The sequence below is a fragment of the Gorilla gorilla genome, chromosome 10, assembly GCF_029281585.2.
Source record: "Gorilla gorilla gorilla isolate KB3781 chromosome 10, NHGRI_mGorGor1-v2.1_pri, whole genome shotgun sequence".
NCBI classification, from domain to species: domain Eukaryota; kingdom Metazoa; phylum Chordata; class Mammalia; order Primates; family Hominidae; genus Gorilla; species Gorilla gorilla.
The window spans coordinates 57408631-57432391 of NC_073234.2; the positions used below are offsets into that span (position 1 = coordinate 57408631).

At 40.4% G+C, this 23761-nt stretch overlaps 1 protein-coding gene across 2 annotated transcripts in view; it reads right to left on the reverse strand.

Annotated features, from left to right (window-relative positions):
• Nucleotides 1–23761, reverse strand: part of TMEM117 (transmembrane protein 117) — a 550223-nt gene that overhangs the window by 517006 nt on the left and 9456 nt on the right. The window lies entirely within an intron of this gene.

The window sequence follows — 23761 nt, forward strand, 5'->3', positions numbered from 1 at the left end:
TTAATTCTTGACATTGGTAATTTGTGTTTTCTCTCTTTGCTTCTTAACCAATATTTCTAGAGATTTCTAGTCTTATTAATGTTCTCAAATAATCAACATGTGGATTTATTAATTTTCTCTATTGTTTTTCTTTTTCCTTTTCCTTTTTTATTTCTGCTCTTATTTGCTTTATTATTTCCTCCTTCCTACTTACTTTTGATTTGATTTGTTCTTTTCCCAACCCCTCACAATAAAAACAGAGCAATGATTTGCAACTTTTTTCTTTTCTAATATAAGCATTTAAAATATAAATTTACCCTAAGCACTGTTTTGTCACATCCCATACACTTTTATATAACTTCATCATTCAGTTAGAAATATTTTATAATTTATCTTATAAATTCTTCTTTGATCCATAGGCATTTTGAAGTGTGTGTTTTTTTTTTTTGGAGGGTGGGGTGGGGTTGTTTATTTTGAGACGGTGTCTCACTCTGTCGCCAGGCTGGAGTGCAGTGGCACCATCTCAGCTCGCTGCAACCTCCGCCTCCCAGGTTCAAGCAATTCTCCTGCCTCAGCCTCCAGAGTAGCTGGGATTACAGGCACGGGCCGCCATGCCTGGCTTTTTTTTATTATTATTATTATTTTAGTAGAGACAGGGTTTTACCACGTTGCCCAGGCTGGTCTCAAACTCCTGAGCTCAGGCAATCCAACCGCCTTGGCCTCCCAAAGTGCTAGGATAACAGGCATGAGCCACCATGCATGGCCTGAAATGTGTTTTTTAATTTCTAAATATTTGGAGAGAGAAAGAGAATTGGTGGGGGGCGGGGGTTGGGTGGAGGGAGAGACAGAGAGAGGGGGAGAGACAGAAAGAGAGAGAGAGAGGGAGAGAGACAGCAGACAGAGTGTGTGTCTGTGTGTGTGTGTGTCTGTGTGTGTGTATATTTGATTTTTATTTCTAATTTAATTCCTTTGTGGTCAGAGAACATACTTTGTATTATTTTATCTTTTGAAAATTTTTATTATGGATCAATATATGCTTTATCTTGATTAATATTCCATTGCACTTGAAAAAAATGTGTATTCTTTTTCTGGAGTAATGTTCTGTGAACATCAGATCAAGGTGTTTGTGCTAGAATTGTCTATATTCTTACTGATTTTTCTGTATAGCTAATTCTGTCAATTAGTAAGAGAAGGACAATAAATTATCTACCTACGATTATGCCTTTTGCTCTGTTAGTTTTAGTATCAGATATTTTGATTCTCTAGATAGGTATATGACTGTTTTATTGTGCAGATGAATTGACCCTTTTCATTATTTTAAAACATCTTTTTGGTTACTTTGTCTGATATTAACATATTCACACTAGTTTTCTTTTGTTAACTGTTTACAGGATATATTCATTTTCCATCCTGTTGCTTTCAACTGCTCTGCTGTTATATTTAAAATACATCATTTATAAACACTATATACTTGGATCAAACTTCTTAAATTCAGTCTGACAATCTCTGCCTTGTAATTGGAATGTTTAGTTTTTCTGCGTAAAAAATTATACAGTTGGATTTAGGTCTACCACTTTGCTGTTTATCCTTGTCCCATCTGTATACTCTTCCTCTGCTCCTCTTTTCCTGCCTTCTTTTGGCATAATATTATTTTATTAGTATAATTTACATCCTATTTAGGTTTCTTATGTATCCTCTTTATATTTTTCACTGATTGTTCTAAAGATTGAAACATGCCTTTTTAACTTATCACAGTTTAATTAGGGTTAACATTGTGCCACTTCATATAAAATACAAGAATCTTGCTAAAGTGTAATTCCATTTGCCTCCAATCTGTCATTATTGTCATATATTTTATAGTATCATGTTACAAAATCATGACATACAATATTACAATTTTCCTTTTAAACATTGTTGTCTTTTCTTTTTTTCTTTTTTTCTCTTGAGATGGAGTTTTTGCTCTTGTTGCCCAGGCTGGAGTGCAATGGCGCAATCTGGCTCACCACAACCTCTGCCTCCTGGGTTCAAGCGATTCTCCTGCTTCGACCTCCCAAGTAGCTGGGATCACAGGCATGCGCCACTACACCCAGCTAATTTTGTATTTTTAGTAGAGACGGTGTTTCTCCATGTTGGTCAGGCTGGTCTCGACCTCCCGACCTCAGGTGATCCACCCGCCTCAGCCTCCCAAAGCGTTGGGATTACAGGCGTAAGCCACCGCGCCAACCTAAACATTTTTGTCTTTTAAAAAAATTAAGAAAAAAAACAGTCTTTCTAATTGAGCCCTATATTTATGATTTCTAATGCTCTGCATTCTTTCCTGTATATTTGATATTTCTACATGGTTTCACTGATCAGCAGCCTGAAGAACCTTCCTTAGCATTTCTTGTAGAGCAGGTCTGCTATAGATAACTGTCTTGTTGATTTGTTTGAAAAGTGTCTTTTATTTATTTTTGTTTTTTAAGAGACAGGATCTTGCTCTGTCACCCAGGCTGGAGTGCAGTGATGCAATCACAACTCACTGCAGCCTCGACCTCCCAGGCTCTGGTAATCTTCCTGCCTCAGTCTCCCAAGTAGCTGGAACTATAGGTGTGCACCGCTTCACACAACTTTTTTTTTTTTTTTTTTTTTGGTAGAGATGAGGTCTCACTATGTGTCCCAGGATGGTCTCCAACTCCTTGGCTCAAGCAATCCTCCTGCCTGAAAGTGTCTTTATTTTACCTTCATTTTGTAAGTATATGTTGGCTGGATATAGAATTTTAGGTTGAAATTTTTATTTCTTACAGTACTTTAAAGATATCTTCTGGCCTCCCTTGTTCGTGATAAGAAATTAACCATCATTCATATTCATTCCCCTATGTGAAATGTGACCTTAGTTCTGACTGCTTTCAAAATTTTCTCTTTATCTTTTATTTCAGCAGTTTGACTATGAAACTGTTGGTGGTTTTCTATGTCCTTGCCCATGAACAAAGTATGAACACTGTTATAAAGTCTTTGCTAATGCCAGCTTCTGGATCATCTAAGTGCTTGTTTCTATTAACTACTTTTTCTCTGGACTATGGGTCACACTGTCCTGGTTTTTTGTATGTACAATAAACTTTAATTTTAAACTGGACTTTATAGATGATACATTGTTTTATTATCTTCCTCTAAGAGTATTAATTTTACTAATTATTATTATTAATTATTGGCTAATCATTTCAAACTGGTGAAGGCCTGATTTGGCTAATCACTTTAAATTAAATTTAAAATTACTGGCTAATCACTTTGAACTTGCGAAGGCTTGATTTGATACTTGGTATGTATGAGTCTATATTAGTTGTGGTTTTTTTTTTTCTTTTTTTGGGACGGAGTCTCGTTCTGTCACCCAGGCTGGAGTGCAGTGGTGCGATCTCAGCTCACTGCAACATCCACCTCCCAGGTTCAAGCATCTCTCCTGCCTCAGCCCCTCTAGTAGCTGGAATTACAGACATGCACCACCACGCCCGGCTAATTTTTGTATTTTTAGCAGAGATGGAGTTTCATCATGCTGGCCAGGCTGGTCTCAAACTCCTGACCTCAAGTGATCCACCCACCTTGGCCTCCCAAAGTGCTGGGATTACAGGTCTGAGCCACTATACCTGGCCAAATCTACATTAGTTTTTGCCCACAATCCTGAGGCAACTCCTATAGCCCAAGGATGTATTGTTTATTTCTAAGGGGCACCCTTCTGGGGTTTCAATGCCCGTGACTTTACCAATCCTTCTAACTTGGTATGACTCAAACCCCAAACTCTGTCTTTACTGCAGTAGACAGCACTAAAATCTCTGTTCAACCCTTCCCACTGTGTCCGGAATTGGTGGGTTCTTGGTCTCACTGACTTCAAGAATGAAGCCGTGGACCCTCGCAGTGAGTGTTACAGTTCTTAAAGGCAGCGGGTCCGGAGTTTTTTCCTTCTGATGTTCGGATGTGTTCCGAGCTTTTTCCTTCTGGTGGGTTCGTAGTCTCGCTGCCTCAGGAGTGAAGCTGCAGACCTTCACGGTGAGTGTTACAGCTCTTAAGGTGGCGGGTCTGGAATTGTTCGTTCCTCCCGGTGGGTTTGCGGTCTTGTTGGCTTCAGGAGTGAAGCTGCAGACCTTTGCGGTGAGTGTTACAGCTCATAAAGGCAGTGTGGACCCAAACAGTGAGCAGCAGCAAGATTTATTGCAAACAGCAAAAGAACAAAGTTCCCACAGTGTGGACCCCCTGCTGGGTCCAGGAGCCTGCTTTTATTCTCTTATCTGGCCCCACCCACATCCTGCTGATTGGTCCATTTTACAGAAAGTCGATTGGTCTGTTTTACAGAGAGCTGATTGGTCTGTTTTGACAGGGTGCTGACTGGTGCTTTTACAATCCCTGAGCTAGACACAAAAGTTCTCCACATCCCCACTAGATTAGCTAGATACAGTGTCAATTGGTGTATTTACGAACCCTGAGCTAGACAGAGTGCTGATTGGTGTATTTACAAACCTTGAGCTACATACAGAGTGCCGATTGGTGCATTCACAAACCCTGAGCTAGACACAGGGTGCTGATTGGTGTGTTTACAAACCTTGAGCTAGATACAGAGTGCTGATTGGTGTATTTACAATCCCTTAGCTAGACATAAAGGTTCTCCAAGTCCCCACTAGACTCAGGAGCCCAGCTGGCTTCACCCAGTGGATCTCGCACTGGGGCTGCAGATAGAGCTGCCTGCCAGTCCCGCACAGTGTGCCTGCACTCCTCAGCCCTTGGGCGGTGGGTAGGACTGGGTGCCATGGAGCAGGGGGCGGTGCTGGTCGGGGAGGCTCAGGCCACGCAGGAACCCACTGCGGGGGGAGTGGGGGAGACTCAGGCATGGCGGGCTGCAGGTCCTGAGCCCTGCCCCCCAGGGAGGCAGCTAAAGCCCCGTGAGAAATCCAGTGCAGCGCCGGTGGGCCAGCACTGCTGGGGGACCCAGCGCACCCTCCACAGCTGCTGGCCCGGGTGCTAAGCCCCTCACTGTCCAGGGCTGGCCGGCCGGCAGCTCCGAGTGTGGGGCCACCAAGCCCATGCCCACCCAGAACTCTAGCTGGCCCGCAAGCGCCGGGTGCAGCTCCGGTTCCCACCTGTGCCTCTCCCTCCACACCTCCCTGCAAGCCGAGGGAGCCAGCTCCAGCCTCGGCCAGCCCAGAGAAGGGCTCCCACGGTGCAGTGGCAGGCTGAAGGGCTCCTCAAGCGCGGCCAGAATGGGCGCTGAGGCCAAGGAGGCACCGAGAGCAAGTGAGGGCTGCGAGCGCTGCCAGCACGCTGTCCCCTCTCACCACCTCTCAGCCATTGCTTTTGCTGGGCTTCTTAAAAACTCCCTCAAGTGTGAACAGTTCAGGGCCAGTTAAGAATTAAAGGAGAGTTTATACATAAAATTTGGGGCTTCCCTCTGTGGGTCTGCCCTTTCTAAGATTTGCTCTATTACTTTCCAACTGTTTTGTCAGCCCTGAACTCCATGCTCTGAGTCCCCAAATCAAGAGAATTGTGGCTTTCTTCTAGAGTCAGAGATGCCCCATGCGTAATAGTCTGATCTTTTCAAAGAGTCACTCTAAAAATCTAATTCAGATCATATCCATGTTCTGCTGAAAACTATGATGGCTTATTCTTAAAATGAAATACCATGATCTATCAAGTCTAACATCACTAAACTCCTAGCTACCTCCTCCTTCCTTACTCTTTAGGCTCCACTAACTTCCTTGAAGTTTTTTTTGTTTGTTTGTTGTTGTTGCTGTTTTTGAGACAGAGTTTCGCTTCGTTGCCCAGGCTGGAGTGCAGTGGCACAATCTTGGCTCATTGCAACCTCTGCTTCCCGAGTTCAAGCAATTCTTGTGCCTCAGGCTCCTGAGTAGCTGGGATTACATGCACCCACCACCATGCCCAGCTGATTTTCTATATTTCAGTAGAGACAGGGTTTCACCACAGGCCTCCCGAAATGCTAGAATTACAGGTGTGAGCCACTGTGCCTGGCCAATGTTTTTGTTTTTCTTGGTTTTTTTCTTTGTTTTTCAGTTTGAGACAGAGTCTGGCAGTGTCACCCGGGCTGGAGTGCAGTGCGTAATCTCAGCTCACTGCAACCTCTGCCTCCCGGGTTCAAGCGATTCTCCTGTCTTGGCCTCCCAGATGTTTTATAAATGTACCAAATGTTTTCACCACTCATATTCTGCATGTGCTATTCCTTCAGTTTGAATGCACTTCTTCCAGATTTTCACTTGGCTAGCTCCTTCTCATCATTCAGGTCTTAGTTTCAGTATAACCTCCTCTGAGGGAGCTAACCTAACCACTCTAGTTAGAGTATCCTCTGCACTCCACCCCAGGCATTTTCTGTCACAGCTCCCTGTTTTGTTTTGTTTATAGACTATATCACTAGCTAGAAGTACTTCTTTTTCTAAAATGTTACTTTTTAAATTTCTATATCAGTCAGGACTTTTTAATTTCTCCCAGTCAGGCATTCAGGACGTTAGGTTATGCCATGCTTGGAGTTATGCCAACTCTAAAATCTCAGTGGCTTCAAACAATAAACATTTGTTTTCCGGGTGCAGCGGCTCACGCCTGTAATCCCAGCACTTTGGGAGGCCGAGACGGGCGGATCATGAGGTCAGAAGATCAAGACCATCCTGGCTAACATGGTGAAACCCTGTCTCTACTAAAAATGCAAAAAATTAGCTGGGCATGGTGGCAGGCGCCTGTAGTCCCAGCTACTCCTGTGGCTGAGGCAGGAGAATGGTGTGAATCCTGGAGGCGGAGCTTGCAGTGAGCCAAGATCACGCCACTGCACTCCAGCCTGGGCAAAGGAACAAGACTCCATCTCAAAAAAAGACAAAAGTTTATTTCCTTCTCATACTATGTATCCATTGAGGATCAGTTAAGGGCCCTACTCCACATTGCCTTCACTCTGGCAGACTCAAGCAGACAGCGAAGCAACTGTCTGGAAAACTGCTGATAGCCAAGGAAGAGAAAAAGAAGCTGGAGGGTCTGGCATGTGCAATCAAATGCTCTAGTTCAGAAATGCCACACATCACCCCTGCTCTGACCTAACCAGCCATAACTAATCACAAGTACAACCTCACCACATGTCAGACATGATGAGACAAAAATATCTGATGAATTGCAGGAATGACCGACCACAATTGTATATTTTCCCCCATCAGAATACATAACTTATAAGAACAAAAATCTTGCGTGTTTTGTTATTATTATTATTCACCACTGTATCCCTAGTGCATAGAATCAATCCTCCCACATAATAGGCACACTAGAAATATCTCTCGAATGAATGTATAACGTCTCTTTTATTACCCTTTCTTGCACACCTAAAGCTAAAATATGTCTAGATTTGCTCAAAGTATTGTATCTAAAGATCTTCCTCCACCCACTGTGACAGTGTTCCGAAGAAGAGTAAAAATATTCTTCTTTCATATTCAATTTGATCTGTCATCTAGAATTCAGCTGTTAAGCAAATTCTCTGTCCTCTTTTAAACATAGATTGTTAAGCACTTGTGTTTACAAAATTCAGTGGATAGCATAGAGTTCAGTAATCTGTTTAAGCTCTAAATAGAAGCAGGGGAGCAACCCAGAAAAAAACAGATAAGAGTCATTTTCATGCGCCTGAACTAGCAGACTCATGGCTGGGGTTATAACAGGGAAAGAATCTGAGAGGTCTGTGAACCTCCATCTCTACAACCCCCTCCCCCACATGGACAGAAAATCTATTCATCCCTAGAGAAAGAAAGATGCTTTTCTTACTCTATGGGGGGATCTGAGAGTTAGAACTTTAAAGACAATCAACTGTGACTTCTCCACATGGCTGCCTCCAGGACCACGCTCCCCACCTCCACTGCTGAAAATACTATTACAAAGTTAGCATTGCCTCCACTACGGACAGGGATGGGGAACAGGCACAGAGAAGAATCTCTCTTAAAAATTATTAAATAAATCAGCCTTCCTAAAAAGCAACTTCCTTCACTTCTATGTCCCACTGGAGGGAGGGAGGTGAGGTGGACAGCCCCATAAAGGAGCCATAATGGGGAGCTGAGAAGAGTAAAGGAACTGCCAGAATAAAAATCATGGATCCTGCATTCTCTCTGAATAAACTAAGACAATGAGCTCAAGGGCGTCACTAAAACACCAACTTTAAATATACCATATTTAATTTAGAAACTAAATAAAGCTATACAGATTTATGTGTTTATTGGTGTCTCCCTTTTACTTAAGGAGAGAAGGCTTGTTATAAAGCCTTGTTATAAAACCTATGACCGGCTGTCCCTCCTCCCTCCACTTCTCCTCCTACTCTCTTTTCTGTTCCCTCTGCTCCAGCCACTGACCTCCTTGCCACCTTGTTCACTAAACACTCTCAACACACCACTGCTTTGGGGCTTTCAGGGCTGCCCTGCCCTCTTCTTGGGATGTCTTCCCCCAGAAAGCTACACAGGTTGTTCCTTCATCTTCTTCAGATCATCTCATTAGGGAGGGAATTCTGGGAACTCTCTGGACCCCTCCCTAGACTCTCCCTGCTTTATTATTCACCACAGCATTTATCACCCTCTGATATAATATATAATGATTTATTTGTTTATTATCCATCTTTTCCTACTAGACTATAAGCTCAGTCACAGCAGGGACCTTGTTGGGTTCAATGCTGGATCCCCAGGGCCTAGAAAATTCTAAGTGTTTATTGAATGAACAAAATCAAGTCCTATATCATTAAGGCTCCTGTACTTTGCAAATGAGACAAATTAATGAGCATGATCCACAAATTCAACAAATGCTAAGCTTCAAAAAAGAAATTCTTCACAAACTGGGCCCTGTCACGGGGTGGGGGGACTAGGGGAGGGACAGCATTAGGAGAAATACCTAATGTAGGTGATGGGTTGATGGGTGCAGCAAACCACCATGGCACGTGTATACCTATGTAACAAACCTGCTCATTCTGCACATATATTCCAGAACTTAAAGTATAATAAGAAGAAGAAACTCAATGACATTAACACCTTCATAGCTTAGTATCAGTGAGCATAAATCTGTTTTTTCTTAAAGTCTCTTCTAGTGTCACAAATAACCACCAGAACCACACATTTGTTTCTTTCAGCAAACTTGGAGAATAAAGTAAGATGATCTAATGATAATTTAAGTTGCCAATTTTAGAAATAGATTGTTATGCCTTATGTTCAGTATATGATGGGAATGGACTCAGGGAATAGGAGTCCTTAAAATGATGTTATTTAGAATAGAAGAAAACTGTATTTGCACTATCAGTCTTCCTCACATATTCTTTTCCTTCCTTCCCCTCCATTTCATTCTCATTGCCACCACTTCTAAATCAAGCCTTGATCACTTGAGGTCAGGTATACCCCAGCAACTGTGGCACACCTCCCTTCCTCAAGGCCAACTAAGCCTGCATGCATTTTCCTACGATACTGTTTTGATCTTGTCATCTTTTTGATCAAAAAATGTTTCTTCTTTGACTTCATATATTCTGTTTTTTTTCCCACAATAGGTTTATATAACTTTTTACATTTACAAATCAAGAAGGGAGGGATATGCTCCGTGGCTTCCTATCATTTTCAGAATGAATTTTAAGCTCCCAAATCTGGAATTCCAGACCCTTCACAATTTGCACTGAAGTTTCTCTTTCTTGCTGCCAGTCTACCCAAAACTACTGATCCAGAAACACTGGCCTGTTCACGCTCTACACTGCAACCATTTTGCCCATTCCTTCCCCACAACTTTGCGCTTGCCACTTCTCCAGCTTGGAGGGCCCTCCTCCCTCCAATAGAATTCTGCTGGAGTTGTAATGGCAAAGCTCAGGTTCACACACAGGAAATGCAGAAACAATAATCGAACACAGAGACTTCTTTGGGGATAGTCGCCTTTGTTGGAGGTGCTCAGAGATTGGCTGAAAATGTAACAAGAAAGCTCTCACCAATTCCATTCACTCTGAGATTCTATGATTCCCACAAACTCCTATTTCTCTAGGAAGCTTTATTTGATGATTTCTCTTCGGTTTGACTTCTTGCCCCCTTCAAAAGAGACTGTCCCTTCCACTCCCACTGCAGTGCTGGCAATTATCATATTTGATAATTTTCCCTCCTAAAAGGCAGAGGCTCATGGCACCTGGTGCTTTCCCTTGCAAATAACAGGTATTCAACACATTTGTCAATGATGATGTTGAAAAACAGCACAGTTCAAACAGGAATAAAGTGGAAAGGACATAAAAAACACTCTTCCCTGAGATATTGAAGAGCAAGTTCCAACTCATTCTCTCAGGTTTGAGTGTATTTGCTGGTTACTCTTAGCTAGTCTGTCCATTTCAATGGCTACATCCTCAACAACACACGAAGTATCATAACAAGCATGGAGTAGCCTAAGAATATCTAGATTTCACTCCTCTGAAATTAAGGGGAAAAAGTATAGTCCAGCCAAGAACATGAGGTTACTGATGGCCACAAGGACAGGAAGCACTGTACTGAGTTTCTCTGGGCTCCGCAGCAATGACAGACTTTGCCCTGAAACTATAGAACTTCTTGTGGGGGCGACTAAATGACTTTCTTTAACCAAAAGTGAGAGCTCGTCAGGCAGGAGGTGGTGCCAGAAAAAGATGCCAGAACACAGGCAATGCAGAGCAAAACTGTAGGGAGTGGCCTAGCACAATCCGGTCCTAAGGCAGACAAGGCACACCGGCTGCCAGTTCGCCATCTGGGATGCCTGAAAAGGCGCCTGTCTGGGAATCAGGAGGCTTCGGTTTATGTTCCAATTTTACTGCTGGCTACTGTTATGACCTTGGAGGCAGGCAGATCAACCCTGTACATTTCTATTTACCCATCAACAATAACTCTGGGTCACAGCCACGATAGGAATCCAAATTAAAAACAATAGGACTGCTTGGACCACCTGTGATACTCAAAATCAGATATAGTGTCAAGGCCACCACTGTAAAACAACTAAAGCCTGTCTTTGGAGAGGCCCCTTATTCCAGTCTGACCCTCTGCATATCCCTAAATCTTCTAACAGCTTTTCTTTGACCTGTGCTTCTATCCAGAACTGTGCAGGGCAACATAGTTACCGTATCAGCACATTCGCCTACTTCCTCCCACCTACCACCACTTATTTATCCTTTGGGCACAGATCTCTCTATGATGGGATTGTTAACATCCTTGTTAGTTCATCACACCTCTCAAGTAGCATAATATTTTAAACCCAGTGAAAATATCTTCAAGAAATGATTCTAGTTGTAGGAATTAATAAAAGATAAAAGGAAATAAATCAGGGGAAAATTCTGGCAGCATCCTCTCAAATCACAGTACTCTACTCAGCCAGGACTGATTACCCCTTTATTTGAAGAATAAGCAAACTAAGACCTCTATCAATATGGTTTTAAATGAATCAAGTAATCAAGCACTTTTCATTTTCAATTTTACCATATATTATTTAACCAGCTGTCAAATTCCACCCTGGCTGGTTACATCTCACTAATAGTGAAGTGGTTTCCCTCTGCACCATGTATATGAGTCTGCCTTCTGTAATTCCATGTGATAGCCCCCTTTGTGAAAAACTTCTAGCATTACCTCCCATGGGTAGGAAATGAGAAAAGGACGTGGAGGCAATGATTGGACCTGGTAAGAAAAGAGTCCCTTGGTCCCTGAATGACTCATTTGTATCAAGTACAATAAAAAAAAAAAAAAAGTACCTAGAAAGGCACCCTGGTTCATAATCGCTTAATTATAATGCTCTAACCTAAGTTAGTTTATTAAGTCCTTGAGGTATCCTTTTACAGTGTTTGTATCCTCTGTCCTAGGGGAACTAGAGCAGCCAGACGATTCTATCACACTGAAAGCTACATGCAGCTCATTGCCCTTTAGCGCTAATGGATGTGCAACTGACTGCGCTGCAAACTAATGAAGGCACCTAATAAGCAGGTGTGGGAGGAAATGGCCATGTACTTGGGATTTCCAGCCTTACCTTGCTTTCCTGCTCTAGGAGAGAGAACATAACAGGAACATAAAGTAACAAGATCAGCTTTTTGAAAAGGGCTACAAAGTTCAGTAGCTCCAACACACCAAATCTCCCTCTGAAGAAGGGTGTTCCTGGGAATTTTTTAAAACATCAAATATGAATAATTTTCCAGGTTACCTTTCCTAATCTATCTCATGTCTTTTTAAGGAACTGCTTTTTTATTTTTTTTCATGAGTGTTCATAGATCTGTGATATATAAAAACTGAAAAAAATAGAAATGTCTATCAACAGATACCATGGGTAAACAAATTTTGACATAGTCACACAATACCAGTCAGAAATAAAAAGGAATGAAGTATTGATACATTAAACATGAATGAATTTCAAAATTATGCTGAATGAAAGAAGCCTGACAAAAAAGAGTATATACTGTATGTTTTCATTTATATAAAATTCTAGACAATGCAAACTAATTTATAGTTGACAGGAGTGGTTTGGAGAGGGAGGAGGAGGATTGTGATGGGGTATGAGGGACTGTTTCATAGTGATAGACATGAGGAACTGCTTTTTTAAATTCCTTATGCCAGAAGGTCACTCCAAACTTTGAAATAACATTTTTCTCTAACTTAAATTCTGTTGGTCACTTTGGGCTCTAAAATTACTAACTCTGTGAAAAAGGACTGGGTCTTGACAATTCAAGCACCTAGAAGAAGTATGATTCCAGAACTCCGTACAGACTGGTTGAGAATGAAGATGGTGACACAACATTAAATATTTGTCATGAGTATCAAATATAACATTTTGAGGGGGCAAAGCTTAAAACTATAGATATTCTACATGGCATTTGGCTACATAGACAGCGTCTGTTCAAATAATTTCCCCAAAAAAGTCCTTAGCACTCTGATAATACAATTATTAAAATAATCAGTTGTTGACATTTGCCCTGAGTAGTCATAAATAGTTTTAATATACTCTCAACGACCATGATAACTTGTTGGTTATTTATACTATTCAGCTATTCAGATCTCAAATTAACACAAAGGAAGTCAAACCATACCCATATCGTTGTATTAAAATAATAGTTTTTTATTCCTGAATGTCTAATTATTCATGTTTTGATATTCCTGTATTACCATGACTACCTTGACCATGCTTTTCAGAATCTTTTAACCTCTTCTATTTTGAAATGATAAAATCATATGTGCAGTTCAACATACCAAAAAAATTCAAACTAAGCTTAAAGCTAAGAAAATAGAAGACAAACAGGCATTTCACTTTATTAAATTCATTAAATGACAAAATATTGTTGAGTTACTTGGTATTGTATGGGAGATATCCTTTTTGTTACAGTAAAATGAAATATACAAACTAGAATTTGTCTTCCCAAATCTCTGGATATATTGAGAATGCTTTTGTCCCCAAACTTCCTGTTTCAAACTAAAACAGACATAGGTACATAGAAAATAGCAAACCCCTTAATGATTTGCATAATATAAACACAAGAAAAGTACATCTTTAGCATGTATTCATCTATTGCAGATATTTAGTTATCAAATTATTCTATTTTTTTAACTACAGCATTTTTAAAAAATCATGATTTTTATGCAGCTGGCTATCTTGGGGTAAGCAAAGATGTATATGAAATGCTTATCAGGGAGGCTGAGGTAGGAGAATCCCTTGAACCCGGCAGGCAGAGGTTGCAGTGAGCCAAGATCACGCCACTGCACTCCAGCCTGGGCAACAAGAGTGAAACTCCATCTCAAAAAAAAAAGAAAAAAAGAAATGCTTATCATAGTCAAGTACAGGTCCACAATCCAGTTTCCACAGTTCCAAGATCCAAAAGACTCTGATTTTTGTAACTAATTTATTCGCAAAACCTGACCAAACCTGAATCCATTTAGTAGCAAAACCTAACCTGAACTTACTTGAGTCTGTCTGTGGTCTTTACTTATCCAACTTCATGTAAATATGTATACATATATACAGAAATATTAACATGTCTGATGATGGGGTATTTAGCAGGGTGACCTTAAATAAAGGCAAATGCTCTAAATTCTTAAACACATCTGGCCTCAAGGTTTTGGATAAGAAGTGGTGGGCCTGGGCCAGGAGTGGTGGCTCACACCTGTAATCCCAGCACTTTGGGAGGCCAAGGCGGGCAGATCACCTGAAGTCAGGAGTTCGAGACCAACCTGGCCAACATGGTGAAACCCTGTCTCTACTAAAAATACAAAAATGAGCCAGGTGTGGTGGTGGACGCCTGTAATACCAGCTACTCAGGAGGCTGAGGCAGGAGAATCGCTTGAACCTGAGAGGCAGAGGTTGCAGTGAGCCGAGATCACGCCACCGCACTCCAGCCTGGTGACAGAGCGAGGTTCAGAAAAAAAAATAATAATAAATAAATACAAATAAAATTTTTTAAAAAGTGTGCCTGGACTAAGCTTAGTAACACACACCTTTACTGTTCTGTGAACTGTTCAAGGTAAATGTGCCATCACTTATGTGCTCATGACCTGCTGCCATCACTTCCTTAACTCATTATCTTCTTCTCTAACCGGATTCCACTATGGACCTTTTTTTTTTTTTTCAGTAGGATAATCACTCCTCCAGTCTCCCAGCCTAATCTTCCTAGTTACCTTTCATTTCACTCTCACTCTTGCCTACTCATATCCTATCAGTTGTGGAGGTTTCACATCGCCTCACATACCCCAATCTGCTTGCCTTTGCTCCACCCCTTATTTTAGACTGGTCTGAACAAACATAAGCCAGAATTATTGCAGGCCTAAAATACCTTCTTACTTCCGTTTTACTCCCCAAATCTCTCCCTTTCCAATTCCCCTTAAATTCTGCTTCAAGATTAATCTTGTCATCATCTCACACATTGTTCAAATATTTTCCTTGACTTAAAGACTGTAATGGAAGAGATAAAGTCTAAAGATAGAAGACTGGCATTTAAAGACCAAAGAATTTTGGCCCAAACTACCTTTTCACTGCAACGCCTCTTTCCTAACATAAATTGTTCTCAGTCAAAATGAGCATGAATTCTTCAGCTTTTCCCCCAACTCCAAAAAAAAGCTGAGTTGTCTCCATCTTTGCTCACACTTTCTACCCCATGACCTGAAATCTATAAGGAATACCTTTTCATCATATCTGACTATTTTAATCCCACTCACACTTGAGACTCAATTTAGGTCCCACGTGGGCAACAAAGCTTTCTTCCCCCGTCCTGTCCCACTATGATCCTCTCTCCTAAATTCTCACAGCACTCACAGTCCATACTATTCATTTGATACTCGATACACATTTTCTTGTATCATCAAGAGTGTTTAATTTTTCATGCATATGTATCTTGTCTTTTTAACCAGATTTTAAATTCCTTGAGATCAGAGACCATGTCTTACTTTTTATAAATGAACAAATAAATACCTTTCTATATCTTACAATAAAAAGGCAATACTGGGCCAGCCACGGTGGCTCAGGCCTGTAATCCCAGCACTTTAGGAGACTGAGGCAGGTAGATCACGAGGTCAGGAGATCAAGACCATCCTGGCCAATGTGGTGATACCCTGTCTCTACTATAAATACAAAAATTAGCTGGATATGGTGGCAGGTGCCTGCAATTCCAGCTACTTGGGAGGCTGAGGCAGGAGAAGAGCTTGAACCTGGGAAGCGGAGTTTGCAGTGAGCCAAGATTGCACCACTGCACTCCAGCCTGGCAACAGAGTGAGACTCTGTCTCAAAAAATAAAAAAGGTAACACTGGCAAAGATAACATGTAAAGGATGAAGAAACAAATTTATTTATTCAATCAAATGTATGGAATGCTACTGTGCCAGGCATTGTTTTAGGCACTGAAAATTAAAAGGTAAGCAAGATCAACATAATCTCTCACTCATAGAGTTTCGGGTATAGCTGGGAAATCAGACATTAATGAAACATTATACAAATAACTATATAAGCAAACACATGTTTGGAAAAGGAAGTATGCAGTATTAACAGGTTTAGAATCATTTTCAGATGCTACACCTACCAACTCATTCTGAGGTGGCCTGCCTTCCAACCACTCCAGTTTCAGCTAAGTAATACCTTCAATGAATACAAAGAACATCATTCTTGTTGAGAGACTGACAGCTCCTTATGGTGGAGGTCATCTGACAATGTGTTAAAAGGGCAGTGTTAAAAAGAAAATGGCAACTAATAGAGGATCTCTGCACATGTTGGAAAACAAAAAAGAGAGAAGGTAAATAATAGGAAAGGAGTTTGTCTGAGAAATACATTATTACAGCCTTGATGTTCTAAAATCCATCCTCAGATAAAGCTATTCAGTCAAAGTAACTTGAACCCTTATCACTTTGCCCTTCATAGAAATGTTTTCATGAAATAAAGCATCACAGGCTTGCTTTCATGATTAATTGTTTTTGTTTGTTTTTGAGACAGAGTCTCGCTCTGTGCCAGGCTGGAGTGCAGTGGCACAATCTCAGCTCACTGCAACCTCTGCCTCCTGGGTTCAAGCGATTTTGCTGCCTCAGCCTCCCAAGTAGCTGGGACGACAAGCATGCGCCACCACACCCAGCTAATTTTTGTATTTTGTTTTTTTTTGAGATGGAGTCTTGCACTGTCGCCCAGGTTGGAGTGCAGTGGCGTGATCTCGGCTCACTGCAAGCTCCACCTCCCGGGTTCACGCCATTCTCCTGCCTCAGCCTCCCCACTAGCTGGGACTACAGGCGCCCACCAACACGCCTGGCTAATTTTTTGTACTTTTAGTAGAGACTGGGTTTCACCGTGTTAGCCAGGATGGTCTCAATCTCCTGACCTCGTGATCCGCCCGACTCGGCCTCCCAAAGTGCTGGGATTACAGGCATGAGCCACCGTGCCCAGCCAGTTTTTGTATTCTTAGTACAGACAGGGTTTCACCATGTTGGCCAGGATGGTCTTGATCTCTTGACCTCGTGATCAGCCCATCTCGGCCTCCCAAAGTGCTGGGATTACAGACGTGAGCCACTGCGCCCAGCTGGTTAAATGTTATACTCTACACTTTGATGAAAGTTTGCTTTAAGACACAAGAATATGAAATCCATTTCTGCATTTGCCACTTCACCATTCAGCATCTCCTGTACCAAGCACAAGAAAAAAGAAATGCTTTACTAAAATTTATAGCAAGGAAGTTCTACAATTTGGTGCAAAGAAAAAGACCTCTGTTGAACTTACAATTTTCATCACTGCTGATAACCACAGTGATGTAGTTTCCCCTTGTGCTCAGCTCTGAGGAAGCTCAAAACAAAGCAAGGTTTTGAAACCCATGAAATCAAAACAAATTTGATTCTGCCTTTTCCGTGGTCCTGATTTTCTACTTCTACTGTATTATGCATGTATGTTGCAAATAATTTCAATTCCTTTTTGGAATAAAAATTATTTCTTGAATAAGCTCAAGAAATTAAATTCTCCTTGAATATAAGTCCTAATTGTCAGCATAAGAATTTTGGATGTCTCTATTCATGGATATGTCTAAAGTATAATCCCCCAAAAAGCTAGGATGCATTATTAAAACACATTTAAAAAAAAAACTAGAATCATCCAAGCAAATGAGAGAGAGAGGTACTGGAAGAGTATAAACTGACATTCCAATGGAATTTAACTTTTAAAAATCCTAATACCCAAAGATTCCATTTTAAACTAAAAAAAATTCTAAACATATCAATTCTGATTTCAGAATTGCTCCTGAATTATGTTACTACCTAAAGAGTCACAAAATCATAACATTTATGTCTCACAGAAAAATTAAATTTATAACCAATGAAGTATATTAAATCATGTGCTCACAGAATCATTCACTCTTTCTCACACATCCCTTAAATTGGCAATACTGTATTGTCCTTCTGGAATCTACTAAGAAGAGACTTCCCATAACAAAATAAATGAAGGAAGACTTACAAGTTGATTAAATGAAAGGGATACTGGCATTCTATATAATATTTGTATTTGGTATCTTATTAGAGAATTATATAAAAAAAAGAAGCTGTTTAGTTGATCTCAAGAAATGATTCTGATCATTTTTGTAAGGCATTCCAATATTTCTGTAACAAAAATTTCTGTGCTCGTCATTAGCAATCCCACTCCTCCCAACATACACACATCATCATCATCATCACCACCATCATCATCACCTATCAGAAGTTTGCATGTACAAATTGTTAAGTATGTCCTTTTAAAAATGAATAATGAATAAATGCTAATTATTTGGGAACCAGGGCAGAAACATTTATCACATACCAAGCCAATAAGAACATTAATGTTTGCATTAAATTTTTAATTATTTTCCATATTATTGCATGGCTGTGACTCTTTGGTACAAGTAGTCACAAGCAGGAGCTGAAGAGAAGACAACTGAAGTCTTACGGGAGGGAGTCAGAGAAAGTGTCACAGCGGAGATAATGCTTGAACTGAGATTTGAAGGAAAATGGAAAACTAGCCAAGGTGACAAAGCAGAGAGGAGTATAATGGGCATGGGAGAGCACATATGCAAAAAAACACTGGGACATGAGATAACATGGCAAGTTTGAGAACAAGAAAATATTTCCCTGCAGTATGTGGAATGTGAAAGATCAGATTTGGAGTGAGGAAGGAGTAGATGATAAATAGCTTCGGATATCAATCAAAGGAGTTTAGCTTTTATTCTGTTGGTGGTTCTGCAGGTCAAAGTAACTCCATCTTAAATGCTAATCCATCATGTTGACTTCTGATCAACCCTAGTTCTAAGAAGGCCTCTAAGATTTTTACTTACCATGAATCCTTCCCTTAGGCAAATTCCCCATGGTGTATAAGCCCTGGGTCTGGAGGATAACAGGGCAAGGATCCATCATCCCACAGGTACCGAGACATGGCTTCTGTTAGTAAGGCCCTATTAAATGTTGTTTCCTGTGAAAACGGATGTGTCAGCCTCTTTCTTCAGCCTCTCAGCTCCTCAGTCTTTGGGGATAGGTTTGCACAGACCTGCTCACCACAGAACAGTGGTAGAAGCCATTTAGCAATATGAAAAAAATAATTCCACTAGCAAAATCCATAATGAACAAGAAGAGCAGATAACTATTAGGAGGAAATGATTAATAGTTCATGAAGTAATGAAGAATCAATTGCCATGAGCAGAGACAGAAGAAGACAAGTTCAAAGTTTATTAGGAAATTGGATCAGAGAATGAGAGGTGACAAGTTCGGAGTTCATCAGGAAATTAAATCAAGAGTCCTCACCAAGATTTACAGAAGGTTATGATTCCTTCTCTAATATTCCATATAATTTCATAGGTTTTTAGTAAGAAAAAAAGGAGAAACTGCCAAATAGAAGAAATAAAGCTGACTACATCATATAATCTTTTCTACTGTAAGTAAAAAAAAAAAGAGAGAGAGAGAATTCACTTGCATTATTTTAAAATAATTTGTACTCCATAAATCACTTGAAATCGAAAGTGCTTTTTCAGGGCTGATTACTTATACCACCAGGAGAATTAAAATCTAAGCCATAACTGAAATGTGATTTTAGTATAAGAGATAAAAGTTTGCAAGAGAATAATTTAACAAAATGTTGCAATTACAAAACCAAATGTCCTGTTTATAATTAATACCATTAGCTTAATGGTGTGATTCTCAATCAATCTTCAATACAGACAGATGACTTTTCTCCAAACTAGATATTTTGGTCTAAATTTGCCTTAGCTTCCTATGCTGAGAAAATTTCTTGAATGGGATCCAAATACATCCAAGCCATTGCTTGTAACAGGTATCTACTGTTTTGTCTCCCCAGCACTCTCCATCCATTTTTGGAAAACGACCCACTCCCATTTGCTATCCACCCTTATCCTCTTCTATCCATATAATTACTATGTAGGACATGATGCTTGTTTAATGTTTGGTGGATGATCCAACTGAGTTCCTAAATATTCTCTGTGTCAATGACCCATCTCTCCACTCCACTTTAGGACTCACTCTCTAAAGACCACACCCTACTTGGGAATCACTACTAAAGAATGGTTTACTTCTGTTACAACATGTCATGTGACCACACCCACCAATCCTTTCCCCTTTCTTACTCCCATCTCAGCTGTTGAGTTTCATCCAAATCTTTAGGCCCCTGCCCACTCCTCCCAGACTGTTACAGGAAGTCAGGGACCCCGAACAGAGGGACAGGCTGAAGCTGCAGCAGAGGAACATAAATTGTAAAGATTTCATCTTAATATGGACATTTATCAGTTCTCAAATAATACTTTTATAATTCTTATGCCCTTCTTTAATCTCTTAATCCTGTTATCTTCATAAGCTGAGGATGTATGTCACCTCAGGACCACTGTGATCATTGCGTTAACTGTACAAATTGATTGTGAAACGTGTGCTTGAACAATATGAAATTAGTGCACCTTGAAAAAGAACAGAATAATAGTGATTTTTATGGAACAAGGGAAGACAACCATAAGGTCTGACTGCCTGCGGGGTCGGGCAAAAAGAGCCATATTTTCTTCTTGCAGAGAGCCTATAAATGGACATGCAAGTAGGAAACATATCGCTAAATGCTTTTCCTAGCAAGGAATATTAATATTAATACCCTGGGAAAAGAATGCATTTCTGGGGGGAGGTCTATAAACGGCCGCTCTGGGAATGTCTGTCTTGTGCAGTTGAGATAAGGACTGAGATAAAGCCCTGGTCTCCTGAAGAACCCTCAGGCTTACTAGGGTTGAGAAAACTCAACCCTGGTAAATTTGTGGTCAGACCGGTTCTCTACTCTCAAATGCTGTTTTCTGTTGTTTAAGATGTTTATCAAGACAATACGTGCACCGCTGAACATAGACCCTTATCAGTGGTTCTGCTTTTGCCCTTTGCCCTGTGATCTTTGTTGGACCCTTATCAGTGGTTCTGCTTTTGCCCTTTGCCCTGTGATCTTTTTTAGACCCTTATCAGTGCTTCTGCTTTTTGCTCTTTGAAGCATGTGATCTTTGTACCTACTCTCTGTTCTTACAACCCTACCCCTTTTGAAACCCTTAATAAAAACTTGCTGGTCTGAGACTCAGGCGGGCATCACAGTCCTACTGATATGTGATGTCACCCCTGGCAGCCCAGCTGTAAAATTCCTCTCTTTATACTGTCTCTGTTTATTTCTCAGCCGGCTGACACTTATGGAAAATAGAACCTACGTTAAAATATTGGGGGCAGGTTCCCCCAATACCAGACCATCATCTCCCTCACCTGTTTTCCATGTCCAACCACAACCCCCTGTCAATCAAATGAATAATGCTTTTACTAGAACTCTCCATTTATTTTCCATCCTTTGTTTCCAATACAGCAAGCCTGAGCAGTCCCCACCCAGATGAATCATGCTGAAATTCTCTTCTGGATGACTGAGCTCTCAAAAAGAACACTGCTCAACAATCCAGATTGGTATCATTCAAATTTATAGTGGCTAACAATCTTCATGATAATCAGCAACCCTTTCATTTGTTCTGAGTCAGTTCCCTTCCCAACTCCCTAGGGCCACTGTTCCAAACCTTGACCACTTCCTTAAACCCCTTGCATCATCAAGCCCCTCCATCTTTATCATCAGATCTTCTTTTTCACAGTAAAACAGAGGTTATCAGGTTAAAGAGATATCAGGTTATCAGGTTCAAAAGTTATCAGGTTCAACAGAGAGAAGAATATTCACCTTCCTGTTTCCATACCTCAAAAATACCTAATATAGTACCAGTCTTTATCTTGCCCATGCCTATATTTGAGAAACCAGGGTCTCTCCTCTTGTCCTCTCTAAGCCACCATTTCTACCTGTGTCTTAAGTCCCAGACCACAGAAACCTTCAGAGATGCTATCTTTCATCTATATCTTTTTATGTCCACTTTAATCTAGCTCCTTCTCCCACAAATATCAGCAGGTCAATTAATCTTATCCCCCAAATAAAACTATCTGCCCCACCACCAACAACAAAATTTTCCCTTGGCCCTTCTTCCATTTTTAGCACTTCTCCATTTCTTTCTTCTAGTTTCTCACCAAATGTCTAGAAACTATGCGCATCTATACATATGTGTGCATTTTATACATATATGCACAAGACGATATAAAATATGTACATTTTATATATTTATATAATAGAAAGATGGCAATAATTTGAGGAACAGAGAAAAATACATACATAATACTATGTGTATGTGTGTGTGTATGGATAGTTATTTATTTATTTATTCCCTAAAACATTGCCTGGTTTCTAACCCAACCTCTAGACCAAAAATACCTTCAGTAAGTCACCTATTTATCTTATCACTGCTAAGTCCAAAGCTCTATTATTACATTCTCTTCCTAATTGACCCAGCTACAGCACTCAAAACTACTTTCTTTTCCCCCATTGCATACAGAGTATACATTTATTTGTTTAGTCTTTCTCTCTCCTGTAGGAAGTAAGTTTTTATGAAGGCAAAGACCTTGCCTGCTTGATTCACTGTCTAGAATTGTGTCTGGCATGTAATAAGCGATGAACATTCATTGAATAAATACCACCTACCTCTAGGCAAAAATCGGTTAGTTCAGAGGTGGGAACCAAACCCTGAGACAACTTCACACTCTTCCCTGAGAGTTTAAACTTGAGACCAGGAAAGTCAACCCAGTCTCTCTAGGTAATAAAAATTCATTTTCAGTGTAAAAGGAGAATAAGGCAGATATTATAGAGAAAGTGAGACAAATAGCATCATAACAGATGTCAAGCCCTTGGTTTCATTTATCCCAATGTCCCAATGTCCCTGTCACTTCATTCTACCCTCAGTCTCTGAAATATCCTAACATCCTTATAGTAAGTTACCTTTTTAACTTAAACTAATTTAGTCTCTTCTTCTGTCATTATCAAGAGATCCCTTACTAATATACTATTCTTTGGCTGGATAGGCTCAAAATAAACATCCTAAAGCCAATGTTCAAAAAAAAAAAGAGAGAGTAAAAGTTTATAGTTCCAACTCCCTGAATGAACAATATGTGTAAAATATATTTAATGAAAATGTGCTGTGATATGGAGGCATTTTTTTATGATTTATAAACTCTCTACAACACTTTGGTACTATTTATGGGGGAAAAAGCTATTTTCATGTTCATATCTTCTCTAAATAAGATTACGTATATATCACCATGGAATACTATGTAGCCATAAGAAAAGATGAGTTCATGTCCTTTGCAGGGACATGGATGCAGCTGGAAACCATCATTCTGAGAAAACTATCACAAGGAAAGAAAACCAAACACCACATGTTCTTGCTCATAGGTGGGAGCTGAACAATGACAACACTTGGACACAGGGTGGGGAACATCATACCCCAGGGCCTGTCATGGGGTTGGGGGCAGGGGGAGAGATAGCATTAGGAGAAATACCTAATGTAAATGTTGAGTTAATGGGTGCAGCAAACCAACATGGCACATGTATACCTATGTAACAAACCTGCACATTGTGCACCTGTACCCTAGAACTTAAAGTATAATAAAAAAAAATTTAAAAATAAAAAAAAGTTTTTAAAAAATGACTAGGTATATATTCATTTTATCTCTAATGCTATTTCTTTTTTTTTTTTTTTTTTTTTGAGATGGAGTCTCACTGTGTCACCCAGGCTGTAGTGCAGTGGTGCAATCTTGGCTCACTGCAACCTCTGCCTCCCAGGTTCAAGCGATTCTCCCACCTCAGCCTCTCAAGTAGCTGGGATTACAAACATGCACCACCACGCCTGGCTATTTTTTGTATTTTTAGTAGAGATGAGGTTTCACCATGTTCGCCAGGCTGATCTCAAACTTCTGACCTCAAGTGATCTG